Here is a 16,786-nt window from a genome sequence, read left to right as displayed (position 1 = left end):
ATGACTTTTACCTGTAAGAAGCAGTTTTCTGTGGAAAGATTTAGGGACATAGGTCTCCATATGGAATGACCTTACTACATGAAGCCTCAGTAACAGATTTATGGACTGGGTGTGATGGAATGGAATCCGGGGGTTGGAAGTTTGAGGCCAGTCTGGGCTATACAAGGAGACCCTGTTTCAAGTAAACAAGTTCTACCCACTGCTTTGTGCAGTAGGCACTGGGGCTCGGGATAACCGCCACTGGCCCCCAGCCCCAATCCTGACTCTGGATCCCCACTAGTCTGCACCTTTTAGGCGGGTTTTCCTCACAACGAAGTCACTGTCTGCTGCGGGACAACGGTCTTTTATCCTGTCACTTCTATTATTTTTAATAAAATGCTGATTGGCCAGTAGCCAGGCAGGAAGTAGAGGCAGGGCGATGGCGACCAGGCAGGAAGTAGAGGCGTAGCAATGAGAATTATGGAAAGAGGGAAGTTTCAGTCTGCAGTCATCACCCAGACACAGTGCAAGCAAGATGTGACTGCCTCACTGAAAAAGGTTCCAAGCCACTAAGAGGCTGGGAACGAAACAAGCAGTCTCCTTCAACAACTGTCCCCTTTCCCTTCGGTGCACAACTGCCACACTGGAGTTAAGCTGTTTGTCCTCTTGTCTCAACACTGTGTACTTTATTCACTCGAGAATTTAAAGCAAGCGGCAGTAGAGAAGGTTGCGTAGCAGGTGATGCGTATGTTCACTAGCCCTGCTCCATCTCCTCTCTGCCCTTACCTTGTGATTTCCAAGTCACCTTATTTCAGTGAAGACTTTGAAGCAGAAAGTCTTGAGGTTTTTTTCTGGAAAAACAGTCTACCTCCATCCAAGTGTGATCCCTCATTACATCCTTCCAAAGAACTCCATACTTTCTTTCAGTTCTTTCGCCGCCATCATTGTTACCTGTGGGTGATGTCTTCTGTCCCCCTTCAATTGCCCAGAAGCCCCCCATGGTGTTTTGTTGGTTGGTAGATAAGCCGTAACATAAAACCAGGTTGTAGCCGTCAGGCGGAGAACAATCGTAGAGTAAGAAGAGAAATGAAGAAAGTGATTTAGATCCACCAGAACCAAGGGGCCCGGTATAAACCCACTTGTTTTCAGGAGGCCACCCTCATATGTCACCAAAAACAGGCCCTGATTATCTCTCCCTGGGCCCTTCTGCTGGGTAAACACCATTAATGCAGACACTGACACTCAGATTAATGAAGGGAAGCAATTTATTGAGCTGATATTTGGTGGAGATGTCATTAGCCGAGCTCCCGTGGAGCAACGGCATCAGATTAGATCCAGCCTCCCCCAAGAACACATAGAAAATCATTTAACTGCTTTTCTGTGGCTGTTTTTGTGATGTCGGCCCAGCACTGCCTCTGAGGCAACCGTGAACCTTCTATGACTGCTCTCCAATGATGCTGGCTTTGTCTCTTCTGACAAATACGCGCCTTAATAAATCACACTGTTGCGGCCTTGGTTTTCATTGCTGTCCCCTCTCATGTCTGTGCTAAAGATGCTAGAAAATTCCCAAGAATGAGACAAGGTCAATAGAAGGACAAACAACCTTACCTGCAGGTCGAGCTACGGCAGAGCTATGGTTTTACCTACAGGGAGCATCTAAAAAGTAGTCTCAGAAATGAGGAAGAGAGGTCCGGTTCTGCTTGGATGGGTTTGCAAATCCATCCGAAAAAAAAATATGGATTTTTTTTCACAGACTCTTAGGGAGGAAAAAGTAAAATATCTTCATTCAGAAAAAAAAAAAAAAGGAGGCAAAATTTGCAGGAGGAGCATACATATCCCTTCCCCGCTAAGTAGCTGGTGGTCTATAGATCCCTGAAAGTACCAGTCTCCATTTTCCTGGTTCCATTTATAAAGGCAGGCCCAACACACAGACATCTCTCCCCTTTCTTTAGTTCATTCACTCATTTCCTTAACGTTCTTCAACCTCCTCGGCCCTGACTGATGACCAACCCTCCAGACCCCACTGGCCAAGCAATGAGATCTAAGGTTTCTTGTTGACACTTCGAGCTGTTAGGAATCTCTCTGTGTGATGTTTAGAAAGTCTCGGCTGGGCTGGAGAGATGATGGCTCAGCAGATAAGTGCACTGGCTGCTCTTCCAGAAGTCCTGAGTTCAATTCCCAGCAACCACATAGCATCTCACAATCGCCTATATCAGGCCCTGATGTCCTCTTCTGAAGGGCAGACATCCATGCAGACAGAGAACTCGTATACATAAAGTACATAAATAAATCTTGTTTAAAAGAGAGTCTGTCTAAAAACTGACTTGTCTGTCTTATGCCTTTTGGACTTATGCAAAATTAATAAATCTTCCACTGCCACCACCGTCAGGTACTTCCATCTAGCATTAGGTTTTATTATTATAATAAACAGAATAATAAACAAAAAGGAAAGTTTCTTCCCTTCTACATTATCGCCCTGCTGGCGAATGTCTTAATAGTCAATGGAACCACTTGTCTAGAGTTGGAGGGTGTGACATGTAGTGTCACAGCGGTTCCAAGTGCTTAGAGATGCACGTAGATGGTACTTTTGGACACTGGAGCTCAAAAGCTGGCTGGCCCGTGTTTCTTTCTGCAGACCTCTGCAGTCCCTCCATCAGTACAGCCTCCGAGGCACTCATACATGCCACTGACTTTCTTGGCCTGTGGCTGCTCAGTATTTGAATCTCCTTGTTGACCAAGGTTTTCTGTCCCGCCCCAGTCCCATAATCGTTCAGTTCCAAATAAACACACAGAGGGCTACATTCATTATAAACTGGTTGGCCTATTAGCTCAGGCTTCTTATTAACTCTTGCAACTTATATTAGCCCTTAATTCTTGTCTGTGTTAGTCACATGGCTTGGGACCTTTTTCAGTGAGGCAGTCACATCTTGCCTCCTCTGCATCTGGGTCACAACTGCAGACTGACTCTTTCCTCCTCCCAGAATTCTCTTGTTCTCATTGCCCCGCCTATACTTCCTTCCTGGCTACTGGCCAATCAGCATTTTATTAAACAAGTACAAGAAACAAATCTTTACAGGGTAAAACCATTGTCCCACAGCATCTCCTGAAATGAAAAATAACAAAAACTAAGCATTTAAAGTTCTGTCCTCCAATTAATCTTCCAAGATGCTATTTCTCACCCAAATCCAGGCTTCTTCTTCGGCACACATTTGTTCTTGAAATTTTGGAATTAATCCTAGCTCAATCTGTCAAGTCAGGTTTAAAAAAAGAAAAAAGGATGTCCTTGAAAGTCAATCTTCCACCTGGAAATTAGTACTGTGGCATGGGCACACATCAAATAAAATGTGATTGAAAAATACTGCTTTTTTCCCCTAAAAGTCATAAAGCAAGATTAATGATCAATTTAAAACTCAAATCAACTAGCAAATGAAATTTCCTCCACTAACCACCACCAGCACCCGCTAGCAGACAACTTCCACCTCCTCGTTATTTCTCATGTCTAGATCTACCAGGCTTCCTTCCAGCTGGCCGCATGGAAAGCTTCCAGGAAAACTACCCTGGTGTGATGTCCCGCAGGCACTGCAGCCCCAGGAAGTGTCCAGGGCAATCGAACCGTCTTTGCTTGTCATGGGGCTGTTTATTCCTGACCACACCTAACACTAGGGAGCCCTGAGCTCACACATCGACCGTGGCTTCACAGGAAGACCAAGTCACAATGCCCATTATACAGAGAAGGTTTACAGGAGTGGGTAATATCCACACCCAGAAAGAGCTAAGCCAGAAAATATTGAGGAAGTTACCTGCTGAATCTATAAACTGTACTAAAAAAGGCTCCTCGGCTTAGACTACAAAAGGAAACCACAGGCAAAGCCCATACTGCCGTCTAGGGGTGCCCTTCCATCGCTTACTCTGTGGTTTTTGAAACTGTGATGGGCTGGAAGAAAATTCATTGAGTCAGTGGCTTTATAATTGGACTATTTCCAGCCACCTTTCAGCTAACACCACCTTCTTGATTCTATGGTTCCCTTTGGTCACAATAAATATTTTAATTTGAAAGTGGTTTAAGCTGGGACATGGTATACTCCTGTAATCCCAGAACATGGAAGGTAAAGCAGGAATATCATGGAGTCAAAGATAAACTGGGCTGCAGAGTAAGAACCCATGTCAATAATCCAGGAAGGATATGGTTTGACAGTCAGAATCACTTGGTGATTAGGTGAAATTACGTTATCAAATGAAGATATAAACAAGTGTTTAATATTTGTTTGGCATGCTTTTCTTGGCATTACAATAGTAAGAAAGATCCAATGTGCCTTTAACTATTATTTATTAGCAGTCATTAAGTAAAAAATAAGGCAAACAAGCTTGGCATAGAATCACTGGCCTGTAATCCAAGCACTCGGATGATGGAGCAGGAGACTGGAAGTTCAAGGTTGTTTGGAGGTACCTAGTAGGTTTAAGGACAGTCTGGGATACATGAGACCCTACTTTAAAAAAAAAAAAAGCTAAAATAAAATAAGAAGAATAAAATGAATGACTCAATATGCTTCTTCAGTCTAAATAAAGAATCTAATGCATATCCTTCTTTATATTCAGGTGATTGTGAATCCATGTTCAACAGGATAAAGTGATCTCCCCCCCACACCCCCTGCCTTTTCCTCTGGTCCTTCCTGGGTTCCCTGCCTCTTCTAAAAATTGAGTTGCTTCAGAGGAGCCCGGACAGAGACAGACTTGAGAAGTGTGGAGGTGGATTCAAGTTACACTCTGAGAGAAGACAGACGATGTATGAAACCAAATTCCAAGTCCAGCCCCATAGGGGATCTTCCTTTTGCACTGTCCCCATAGCCAAGGTAGCCCCTCTGGTAGGCATCTAGACGACACAAAAAAGTAGCGAGGGCGTGTATTTGGTCTGCATTTCAGCTTTTTTTACCCTTTGAGAGCTTTGCACTGTGGGCATGGGCGTTTACAAAACTTCTGGTTAAATATGGCACTGAAGGATAGTTTTATAGACTTATCTCACCCATTTGGCTTTTCCTCAGAATAGAACCCTTCACGATGACAGTGACCTTCGACGAGGGTTAAGCAAGCAAACTGAGTGTTTTAAGTTTGTTAGAACTCAACTGCTTTTATCTTCCAGCCTTTGAAGTTAATGGTTAAAAAAAGTCAAATATTTCATTCTTGACATCTTGAGGGAAGGTATATATAAATAGGAAACACATTAAAATCACGGAGCTTAAGCAGAAAACAAGTGGCCATGCATAATTACAACTGCAGAGGTGGAGACAGGAGGCAAAGCAGCTGACGGAGGCTGTCCTTTGAAGCCACTTTCTGTCAACGAGACAGAGATGGATTTGCCAGCTTCATTGTCCCTGATCCACAGGTAAAATCTGCCAGCGTCTGATTCCGTATCACCATTCCAAGTCTCCGACAAAGCCCGGCAACCTTCTGGGGTACTCGCGGTCTTCCGAGAGTTGTTGATAGCGATCACATTTCTTGTGAAGTCTTTGCTGATCCAAGAATACATATTTTGTTGTGTGAGTCTTCATAAATCAGTCTTTCCGCCCATTCATCATCCTTGCTGCTTTTCTCTGAACACCTTCCAGTGTGTCTCCAACCTGCTAATAATGATGTTCCCAGAGCCCAGAGCATCCTTCCAGGCTCAGTCCCTCTCATCACCTAAGGACGGACTTTGCCTTTCTGCCCCCTGACCTGCTGTTTCCACTTACACAGTTCATACACTGCCAGATCCTGCATGAACCCATGATTCATTGCTCTCCACTGCAATGCCTGGGAGAGCCCCAATACTTGGTCGTTGCCTAATACGCAAGAGGCAAGAGGTGCACAGAAAGTTCCTCTGAATGGGGAAGACAGGAAAGAATGAACTTTCTACTTGTGTCTTCCCTACAGTTATTTATGCCAAGAAGCACAGCAGAGAAGTGTCAGCGTTGAGTACAAAAGAGAGGAGGCCCCGTGAGTCATTCACAAACTCAGATGGTTCTTCCTCTTAGCTTCGATTGACACATACAGGATTCAGCTCTCACTTAGCACAGGCAAAATGAAATTTACGAGACTAAAAGATTTGCCCACAGTAACTAAGCACTTGGGTTACAAGTGGGACAACCTGGATTCTCATGGGATTTTTTTGGTCAAAGCTGTTTGTCACAGGATGCCTTAGAATGAGCACGGTGGCCATCCAGAGAAAATCCCGCCTCCTTTCCTCCCGCTCCTGACGGCCACAACAATAAGAACTACAGAAGCAGCAGCAGCTGGCATTAACTTCTGCACACTGGTTTGGTTTCGTTTCGTTTCGTTTCTACTTAACCCTTCACATAACATCGTTTTATATAACTGTTGAAAACGACGGACTCGAGGTGAGGAGCAGTGTGATGGCTCAGCAGATTAACAGCGCCTGCCGCCCATCCTGATGAGCTGCGCTCGATCCCGGATGAGCTGCGCTCGATCCCCCGACCCACACAGTGGGAGAAAAGAAGCCCTGCCGCCCATCCTGATGCGCTGCGCTCGATCCCCGACCCACACAGTGGGAGAAAAGAAGCAGCCTCTGCTAGTCGCTCTCTGACCGCCGCATATGTGCGTGCGCTACATTTTTTAAAGTTTAATTAAGATAGATATTATCAGCTCAAATTAACCATGTGGAAACTAGGTCCCCCAAAAGCTAAATACCTAAGAACATGCAGCAGTGCTCCAGGGCACGGTCACCTCTGTGAGACCGTACCCCACTCTTCCGCTGAACATAGCTTGTTTTCCTGGTTTCCAAACTGTCTTATCTCTGGCAGTCACTCAGACTTGCTGGCCTTTCTGTACTATTTTTAGGTATTTATTTTGTTTTATGTTCATGTGTACCACATGCCTACCTAGTGCCCACGGAAGCCAGAAGAGGATATCAGATTCCCTGGAACTGGAGTTATAGATGGTTATGAGCCATCATGTGGGTGCTGGGAACCGAACCCACGTCCTCTGGAAGAGGAGCAAGTGCTCTTAATTGCTGAGCTATCTCTTCAGCTCCTTCTGTAGTTTTCCTTGAGGACAAGGAATCAAAACTGAGATGCAGGAGAGAGGTCCTGCTCCTCCTCCTTTAACTTAGGAAGTTTGTGGTTCTCAAAACTATATTTTCTCTTAGAGAAACCCACAAACTAGCTAGTATGTCCCTTACTAACCAGACTAGTTCAATCAAAAATCATCAAAACTTCTCAACTGTGGTCCCAGCACCCACAGCAACTCAGTCGCTTGTCCTCACATCCAGTAGGTCTCGTTGTCTTGCTCAGTATCAGTCATGGCATGTATACTCTGATAACCTCTGCAGTATAGATCAATATCCCACTGCACAGTACTGAGGTCAAACACTGCGGGGAAATACTTGACAAGGCAGATCCCTGAACTGTTCCTCTTTAAAAACAAAATAAAGCAAAGAGCAAGACCAATGCCTCTTGGCTAATGCTGTCCTCCAAAATAATCTGCCCATTACCAGGCCTTAAGTTGTAAGTCCATACAAACACGCACTTATGTGAAAAGGTTTTAAAGAGGTCAATTCTCCAGGTAACTCCTTGTGTCCTGTGAAAGACAGCACGGCTCTGTGGAATGGGAAGCTTGGGTAGGTGCATGGCTCACTGGGTTCTTAACAGGGCCTGGGAGGGAAAGGGTTTTGAAAGGCCCCTGGGATGCATAAAGCATTCTCAGTACTTGGGAAATGTTAGTTGAATTTGTTGAACTGACCCTGGGTAAACCTCTCCACATTTCCAAGTTTCGCTTTCTACATCTATAAAACAGAAACTAATAATAACTTCCTCGTCTCGTAGGGCTATCATGGGGCTCCCTGCAATGCAATATATATGAAATCATCCTTTAAGCAATAAAGCATCATGCAAAAGTAAGTTATGAAGAAAGGGAACTGGGCCATGGTAACAGCACTAGCAGTTTGGACATTGTGCCAACAGCCAGTTGAAAAGTTAATGGCACTTTTTGCTATTCATCCAGATGTCTGGACAGATTCTCACTATTAAAACCAAAGCAGTCCCTGGCAAACCTTCAGGCAGTCAAGAGATTGTTAGCAGGGGTGTGATGTCTGTTCTCTGGGTCTCCTGGATGCCAAAGAGGGCAGGGAAAGTTCTGCACAAAACTATTTATCTGTTAAAAAAAAAAAAAGAACTTATAAATCCCAGGCCCTTCTAAAAGAAACTACACACATCCAGCTATGCTGCCAGGCAGTCATGAGCTGAGTAGATCTATGCAAGAGCTAAGACTTTGTTTTGGTCACTGGGGAATAAGCCCTTCCGATCTTACCCCTTAACCCCAGTTCTACAGCAATCAAACCAAGGCAGAAATTCGCACTTGCAAATATTTTTGAAAGATCTGACTAAGCCATTTTTAGATGTTTTCCAGTCTTCCTGTGCCTTTCCCTCCCACCGAGCACAATTAAAACGGCACCTTTAAAGGGCTATTAAAAAACATTGATTGGCTTAACTGTGCTAATGTCATGGCTTTAAAATAAAATTCTATTAAGTCTTTAAAATATTGCAGACAAGCGCTTTGCAGCAGATACGCAGGATAACCATCCCGAGACTCAACTGCTTACAGAGACTTAGCAAGTTGTAGCAGTTCATCTGCTCGTTTTGCCTGTGGTTGTTCTAAGTGTCTGGTAGTTCTCATTAGATCCCTGCCTTTATACACACCAGATATCCTACCTAGCCACAGTAATGACACACCCATACTGACTTGTGCTTTGTCGCCATTAACCCATAAGAAGACAATGGCATTCCCCCCTTATATTTGATTAACAACATGGGATATCTTCCCTTCAAAGATTTGTCTCAGGAATAATTTTAGATCCCATTAAGCATATTGATCCCCTTCCTGCTTAAGCACAGAGTCACACTCGTCCCTGAAGAAACCCAGGAGCAAGACAGAACAATGTCATATAAGAGTCTTCGTGTCTCTTTTTCTGTGTGTGTTTGGAACAGACAAGTGTGTTGAGGTAAGATGTAAAACTCAAAGAACAAGTCTTTCTTCTAAGACACCTTTCCCCTCTCCCTGACTCCACAGAACTGTGACAGTAAGTCAGGAGAGAGCCCTAGGGGACAGAAGCCAGTGTTGGAGCTCCAGAATTGACACGCACCGCGCCCCCAGGTCTGTACTCTGTGCACTGGCACCCAGTTACCGAGCTTCGGGCAAGAGGGCTGGGGGTTAAAATACACAAACACACACAGACAGAGAGACAGCAACACGGGTCATCCTTGAATTCCCCAAGAATGCCCTCTTTATTGTGTTCATGGGCAGATTATGTAGAGATAGCCACGCCCCAGCCAAACCCACCAGAAACCACTCTCCTGCCATCAAGAACTCCTGAAGGTCTCATGCTCAGAGCAGCTGTAGGCACTCAGATCAGGGGATTACAAGAAATTCAAGATCTGGGGTCTCACTGCTCCCAACACAGAATACTCCCTGGCCTCCCTCAGATCTGCCTCCTTGCTCTGGTTCCTCTGCCTCAGCTTTTCCCCTACCCCAACCCCTCCCACTCACTCTTCAAAGCCACCCACTGGGGGCCCTTGCAGAAATGCCACCTGTTATGCACCATCCCCTCTTTCTAGAATCACAGAAGAACTCTGAGCTTGTCACACCTGCTACATGTCCACATGTGGCTCATGAATTAGCCATCGGGGACTACACTCAATTTCAGAAGCCCCTTAGGATAGAGAACTCATTTGATGTTGGCTGTATTTGTTGGCTCAGCCTTAGGTAAACTCTCCCATATGTACGCTCTACACTAAGGCCCATGTACACTCATAATCTGGCATCTTTCAAACAGATGTTCTGTAAATATTGGGTTTTATTTTATTCGGTGGAGTCTATGGTGGTATTTTGTTTGTGCTCTAACAAATAAAGCTTGCCTGAAGATCAGAGGGCAGAACTAGCCACTCGTTAACCACAGAGGTCTAGAGGGTCCGTACAGACAGGAAGTGATATGGCTGGGCAGAGAGAGAGCAATAATGGGCAGGAGAAGACAGGTACTTGGCCCTTTGGGGGCTGAGGCGTTAACAAGGTAAGAGTTGGCTGTGACTTGCTCCTTTGTCTCTCTCATCTTTCAGCATTTACCCCAATATCTGGCTCTGGGTTTTTACTATTAAGACCGATTAGAACTCATGCAACAGAGGTCAAGAAAACAAATGCATGCCTGCAATGCAGCACTCAGGAGGCTGAGGTAGGAACGTCTCAAGCTTGTGACCCTCATGGGGTACAGAGTAAGATTCTAAATAAGAAAATGAGAGAAGGAATGGGTGGTGGAAAGGTCTCCAGGTTAAGAACGTTCAATGCTCTTTAAGAGGATCTGAGTTCTGTTCCCAGCACCCACGTCCGGTGGCTCCAAACTCCCTATAACACCAGCTCCAGGAAATCTGACACCTTCTTCCAGTTTCCACGGGTGCAGACATACAAGCACAAATGCAAATAAAAATCCTTTTTTAAAAAGCTGGAGGAAGAAAGGACAAAGAAGAGAAGGAAATTACTAGTGAAAATAATAAATTTCTGCCAGTGCAGACGTGAATTTAGACTAACTGGGAGCTTTAGTTCTGCCTCTCGTCACAGGACGTTCTCTCATTGCTGCATGTTCCATACGCACGGCACCAACTTCATGAGACTAGGCTGGACCACTTGCAAAATCCAGGATAAAATTCCTCATTATAAGGGCTTACTCACACCTACAAACTCCCTTTTTCCTTGTAAGCAACCTATTTTCAGTTTTCCGAGCCTGGCTGTAGGCATCGTTGGGCATATGCATTATTATGCACATCACAATTTAGTTCTTTATACTAGCTTGGAAAGGGTGCAATGTGGGTAAAATCACAAAAGAGCAACGACAGAAACAGGCTATTACAACAGCCTGCTGGCCGGCTGGTACCTCCCTGGCACTTACTGCTCGGACGCTTTTACCTCCATCTTCCTATTGAGGATACAATTGCTATGGGGAACATATTTTTACTTTTTTTAAAGGATGCATATGCAGTATTACTTTGGCTCCACAGATAAGGAGCTGGCTAGATCAAAGGAACAGGTCAGTATATATTTAAATGAGGTTCTTAACTGGATGGGCAACTAACCTTCAATTACAGCAATTCCTACCAGATATTACTTTTATACGATATAAGAGAAATGGAAGCTGTAAAATAGAATTATCAAGGGTGAATAAAATAATCAACTGCCCCAGAATAAAGGTAAGTCAAAGAAAGAAAGTGCTATTTTTATGTCTGTGGTATTAACATAGAATAGATTCTCTCGTTCAGTAGTATTTTTTTGAGTGCTCAATAAATATTCCATTATGAGTTACAGGAAACACAAGACATGGCTCCAGACCTCACAAAGCTAAGAAAAACAGACGTAAAAGGAAACAATAGATACTGGCTGAAGTATCATGTACTTTTATGCATACTGCATTATTTATTTCTCTGCATGTTGCACAGACATAATTACTCATCTTACCTCAGAAGAAGCAGGCTTGGCAGGGAGCGGGTGGAGAACTTTCCCAAAGTCCCACATCTTTTTATTTTTTTTTTTTTTGGCTTGGCAGTTTCCCAAATCTGTATTGATGTGGTTCTTATTCCCCCACACACACACAATCAAAGGAAAGTAGTGAGAGGAAGGGCCTTTGGTGCTCAGAGTCCTTTAAGCAACTAAAAAATAAGAAACAAAATGATTTTTGGATGTGACAGAGATTGACTATCAAGAAGTCTAAAGCAGTGTGGGAACGGAGGGCAAACAAGGGGAAAGAAAAGAAAGAATGGAGATATACAAGAAGCCATGTCTGCCATCACCCCTCTTGCTGAGAGAGACTGGACAGACAGCCTCAAACATTAAGAGGTTCAGGTTCTCCAGAAGGGAGATGGTGTTTGAGCCTGAAGGAGGAGGAAATAAGGAGGGGTGCCACCTCTCTCTGTAGAATGAAACCTCCACACGCTTCAGGCACGGCAGCGACACAGACTGTTGACATCGTCATCACTGAAAGGAATGTGCAGAAAGAAATCTCCATGGCACAGAAGTGGTGCCAACCCATCAAGGCACAGAAGAATCCATTCCTAACCAAGAAGTAGAACTGACCAAGCGTGGGATCAGAAGCACCAGGTGGTTTCTTTGTTTGTTTGCTTTTGCCTGGGTCTCCTGTCCCAGCTTTGGGGCTTTTTTTTTTTTACTATCGCCAGGACTGTTCTGGATATTTCTCTCAGGTCTTCTCGCCCTTAGAGAGGTGCTCCTTCAACAGCTGCTCCTCTCTGTACACAAACTTCATTTTCTTAGATACCTGCCTGAACCAAAGCACCACATCCTTGCAAATGTCAGAATCATAATTCAAAACTGAGTTCCTCTAGAGATCTGAAACCTTTGAACTTAGTATAAAGGTGAGTTCTCTCCCAATGACATAACAAGGATGGAAATAATTACAAATGTTTTAAACCATATAAACGAGATATATACAATGTTAAGGAAACTCAAAGATGGAGAGTATGGCAGGGCTTTCTAGACCCACAGACACTGATAGACAGTAGCAAACAAACCAATAATTTCTTAAGATCTGCAACAAAATGTGTACCTAAATAGAGTCACAAAACACCATCATTAAATTACAATTACTACGGAAGCAATGTTTGTATTGTGTGCCATAGGCTTCTCCAGACTACCTATTACAGTGTACCTTATGGGATGCTAGAAATGGAACTCAGGGATTTAGCCAACTTGGGTAAATGCTATCCCACTGAACCCCACCCCATCCGAGACAGCACACCCTTTAAAAACTGCTTAACGATGTGTCTCTAATAGGGTCTTTGTGCGCTCTGTTTTGACCACTCCTTCTCAGAACTAGATCTTCGTCTCCACACAGACATGTTCTACCCCTGCATCCCAGCACCTCCCGGCTCTCTCTCCATCCGAGCTTTGCGGCACCAGCCTGGTGTGATGCGTCCATCGTCAGCGACCAGATATAGACATGAAGCACTGTGGATGTTTTATGCATGAAGCGCAGGACTTTGTCCTCCACATACAATGTAAGTTTTTTCACACTGGGTTAGCATTAATTAGTTTCTTGCCTAGGCCAGGAAATGCCAGGTTCCGTGTGGGTATAACTCATCACCCAGAAAGCTGAGGGCATGTCTTTTGAAACAAGATCATGTTCTTAGTAAGAGTAAGAAACTGACCCACCATCCCATCCTGTGCCCCTCATCTCACACAACTGAGAATGGCACCCAACTATTACAAAGAACGTGTGCCTCTCGAAACCTGCCCCAGAGTTCTACACAAGCCAGAAACCTCCGGACAAGTAGCTCTGCCCAGCAGGTAGCAAGGGCCTTTCCCCAGTGTTCACACTGGTCAGCAGAAGCAGTTACAGATCACCACACCATGCAAGGGCTTGAAGAACAATGAAAACACTGCCATCGTGGACTAGATAATGGACTAGCAACAAGAAGACAGACACTCACCCTGAAAAATGGAGGAGAACTAGGGTAGAGATCAACTTAGGACACTACCAGCATGGAGATGTTATCACAGGGGAACTAGAAGGAAGGCTCAGCAGAGGATCCAGTTCATATTCCAAGTGTCCCATGCATACTTGTAGCCCCAGTTCTCAGGGTGAAGCACCCGAGAGTCAGGCACCCCATGCATACCTGTAACTCCAGCAATCAGTGTGATGCACCCAAGAGTCGGGCATCCCATGCATACCTGTAAACCAGATCTGAGTATGGAGCACAGAAGACAGAAAGATTGTTAGGGCTGCTTTGCTTGGGTTTTTACTATTGGTGCTACAGGCTATCCTAAGCAAAGTTGGTCAGACATAGAAAAGTATTATTTGTTTTCTTGTATACGTGAAAACTAAAGAGAAAAAAAAATGGACGTGTCCTGAAAATAAAGGCAAACGTTTGTGGGACGGTCACGGCAAGGACAAGATAAAGAGGGTGAGAAGAGAGACGGGGAGGAAAGGATGAAAATGATTGAAACGCAAGTCATACACGTGTGGAAATGTCACAGTGGAGCCTAACCTATTCATGCAACCACACTTGTTAGACATGGACGTGGTTTCTTTACATGTCTAAGGCACTGAGAATGGTTCAGTTTCCCATTACTCCCGGGGGATCACGGTCCTTACACGGATCTGTTTCCTGGCAGAGAAAAGGAAGACTCGGGATGTTGAAGGGCTGGGTCAAGGTCGCTCGGCTAGTTAGAGTGGGAACCTAAGCAAGACTCTGGGCCTCTCAGTGGGACCGATGGCCTTGACAACACCCTCCCTCTGAATCCACGAATGTAATTAGGTCTGTCTTCATGCCAGAAACCATTGCTTCTATAATCTAGAGTTAATGAAAGTACCAACCCACCTCAGAATGGCCAAGGGTTGCATTCTTCACCAACTCCTATGCAGAATAGATGCTTTGTTGACCTAGTGTGGAAAACACAGGGCTGACCTGTCTGCTCCAAGACACGGCTCTAGGTCACAATATGCTACAGCTTAAGGTGAGTTGTGATCGACAGGTCACAGGCTTGTACTATGAAATGTGATGTTTGCCCTAGTTCTACCCCTACCCAGCCTTCTAAACTTTAGTTTCCTTTACCTGTCATTATTTCCTTTTCTTCTCTTCTTCCTTCCTGCCTTTCTCGTCCTTTTTCTCCTTCTCTTCATTTTTCCTTGCTCAGTTTAAAGCTGACTCTATTAAGAGGCAAGCCATTGCACCCTGCCGTTCTCCTAAGCAAACTTAATGAACAGACTCCTATTCGCTCATCCCTGTCACTCGGGAAATGTGGCCAAGACTGGCCCAAGGATGGCTGGTATGGAAACTCACTTAATCTTCCCATCGGCTGACACTGGCCAGTGAATCTTTCCAGTTGCTCAAATCAGACAAAACTCCAAAACCACAGCAATGCTAACTGTGTGAAGAAGAGGAAAAACAGTTTGAATGGAAAATACGTGTCACACAAAGTGGATTCTCTAATCCTCACTTTAAAAAGCTGTATGTCACTCCCCTCCAAGAAGTCACACGTCGGGAGGAAAACGGAGGAGGCATCTGCTCTGTGGCCATGTGCTTCTCGGCACGCTGTCGCATTCTCCAGCATCCCCAGCCACTGGGACGTATTAAGGCAACTTTAGTTTTCCATGGTTATCCGCCAAAAACAACTAACTACACAACCTGCTTTGTGGTGCAAGCCAATCTGGCTCTCTGGGGGAGGACAGCTGAAGCCTTTAAAAATGTATTCCAATGAGAACTAAAGAGTTTTTCTTCTGGAGTGGATGGGTCTCCTATCCTAGCATAGGTCTTGTTGAGTCTTTTTTCTTGAACAAGAAACTGGGGAATCTGTCATTCTACCGAGCACAAAGACAGCTGTAATCTGCTATCAGCATACAGTTTGATTAAAAAAAAAAAAATTTTTTAAAAGAGCCATTTCCTTTTCTCACAATCTTCTGCTGGCAGGAAGGAGAGCCCAGCGCGAGCCAACCCTGAGCACGTGGCATTTCTGGCTGCGTTACAAAGGACTCCAGCATCCTTCTGCATATTTGATGACCCTGGGGACCCTGCAGCGCAGCGCTGCTGTGGGAACATCTGAGGCAGCCAGCAGGCACAGCTGTCTTTGTCTTCCCACGTTGTTCAGAGCTGAGGCTGTTGGGGAGCTGCGGGAACGGGAAGGGGTTGCTGGTTGAGAAAATTATAAGGCTCAGTGAGGTCCACGTGGCAAAACCAGTCTACGTGGGTTCTTAGTTGCAGATTACTACTCCCCCCAAATTGCTCATCGGTGCCCCCACCCTCTTCATTGCTCTAAAAGCTATGTCCCTCAGAGAAAAAATAAACTGTCCCTCGGAGGAAGGGCTGTGACCGTTGAACTAGGACCCTACCGCAGAAATCAGATTGAATGCTGCAGCAGTATTTCCTGGGGTGTGGTAAAAACAGGGTGCACACAGTGTTTTCAGATCATTCAGGAAGGGACCGAGGCTTCTGATAAAGAAAAATCTGCAGGCTTGTAGTGGTGGTGCTCACTTTTAATCCCAGCACTCAGGAGGCAGAGGCAAATGGATCTCTTGTGAGTTCGAGGCCAGCCTGGTCTACAAAGCAAATCCCAGACCATCTAGATTTATACAGTGAGACTCTACCTATCACAAAATAAATAAATAAATAAAAATAAAAATAATTTAAAAAGTGGCGGGGGAGAAAGGGAGAAAACTAACAGAATCTGCGGGTATCTTGCTGACAAGAAACTTGATTCCCTTCCTAATTTCAGTGAATGATGCATGCCACACACAAAACCTGGACCGCTCATTTCAGCAGGATTGCAGCTACTCCTGCGCCACAGCCACGTTTGACAGAGTTGCACACTGCGTCAGCACATGTTGCCATAGCCGTGGTCTGCCAAAACAAAAGGCTTCTGGTTTTATACTCGTGTCCCATACTGGTAGCCAATGACGTTTCTGCCTACCGTCAGGGCTAGCTCCTCACGGGTCAGCTCAGGGCTGTCTGTCTTCCTGCGGCTATAAGGTTCTTTCAACGCCATTCAGAAAAGGGATTAGGTAATGACACTTCCAGGCCTAGGACAACCTTTCAACAAAGGAAGCTAGAAAAAGCACTGTTTTCTCTGCTAACAAAACCCTGATGTCTAGCTAGATAGCAACTTCTGTCGATATGCTACCCATGGAAGCTTCCAGTGCCGTCTCACAGACCGACCCCAAGTCCTCTCAGATTCTTGGACACTTCATGGTATTGGTAGAATGACTTAAATAGACCCAGTTTCTCTTCAACTACGGCACAATGCCCAAATCGCCCTTTGGCAGAATGTC

Source organism: Microtus pennsylvanicus, chromosome 9 (assembly GCF_037038515.1).
Source record: "Microtus pennsylvanicus isolate mMicPen1 chromosome 9, mMicPen1.hap1, whole genome shotgun sequence".
Lineage (NCBI taxonomy): Eukaryota > Metazoa > Chordata > Mammalia > Rodentia > Cricetidae > Microtus > Microtus pennsylvanicus.
Note: the sequence above shows the minus strand (reverse complement) of the source record.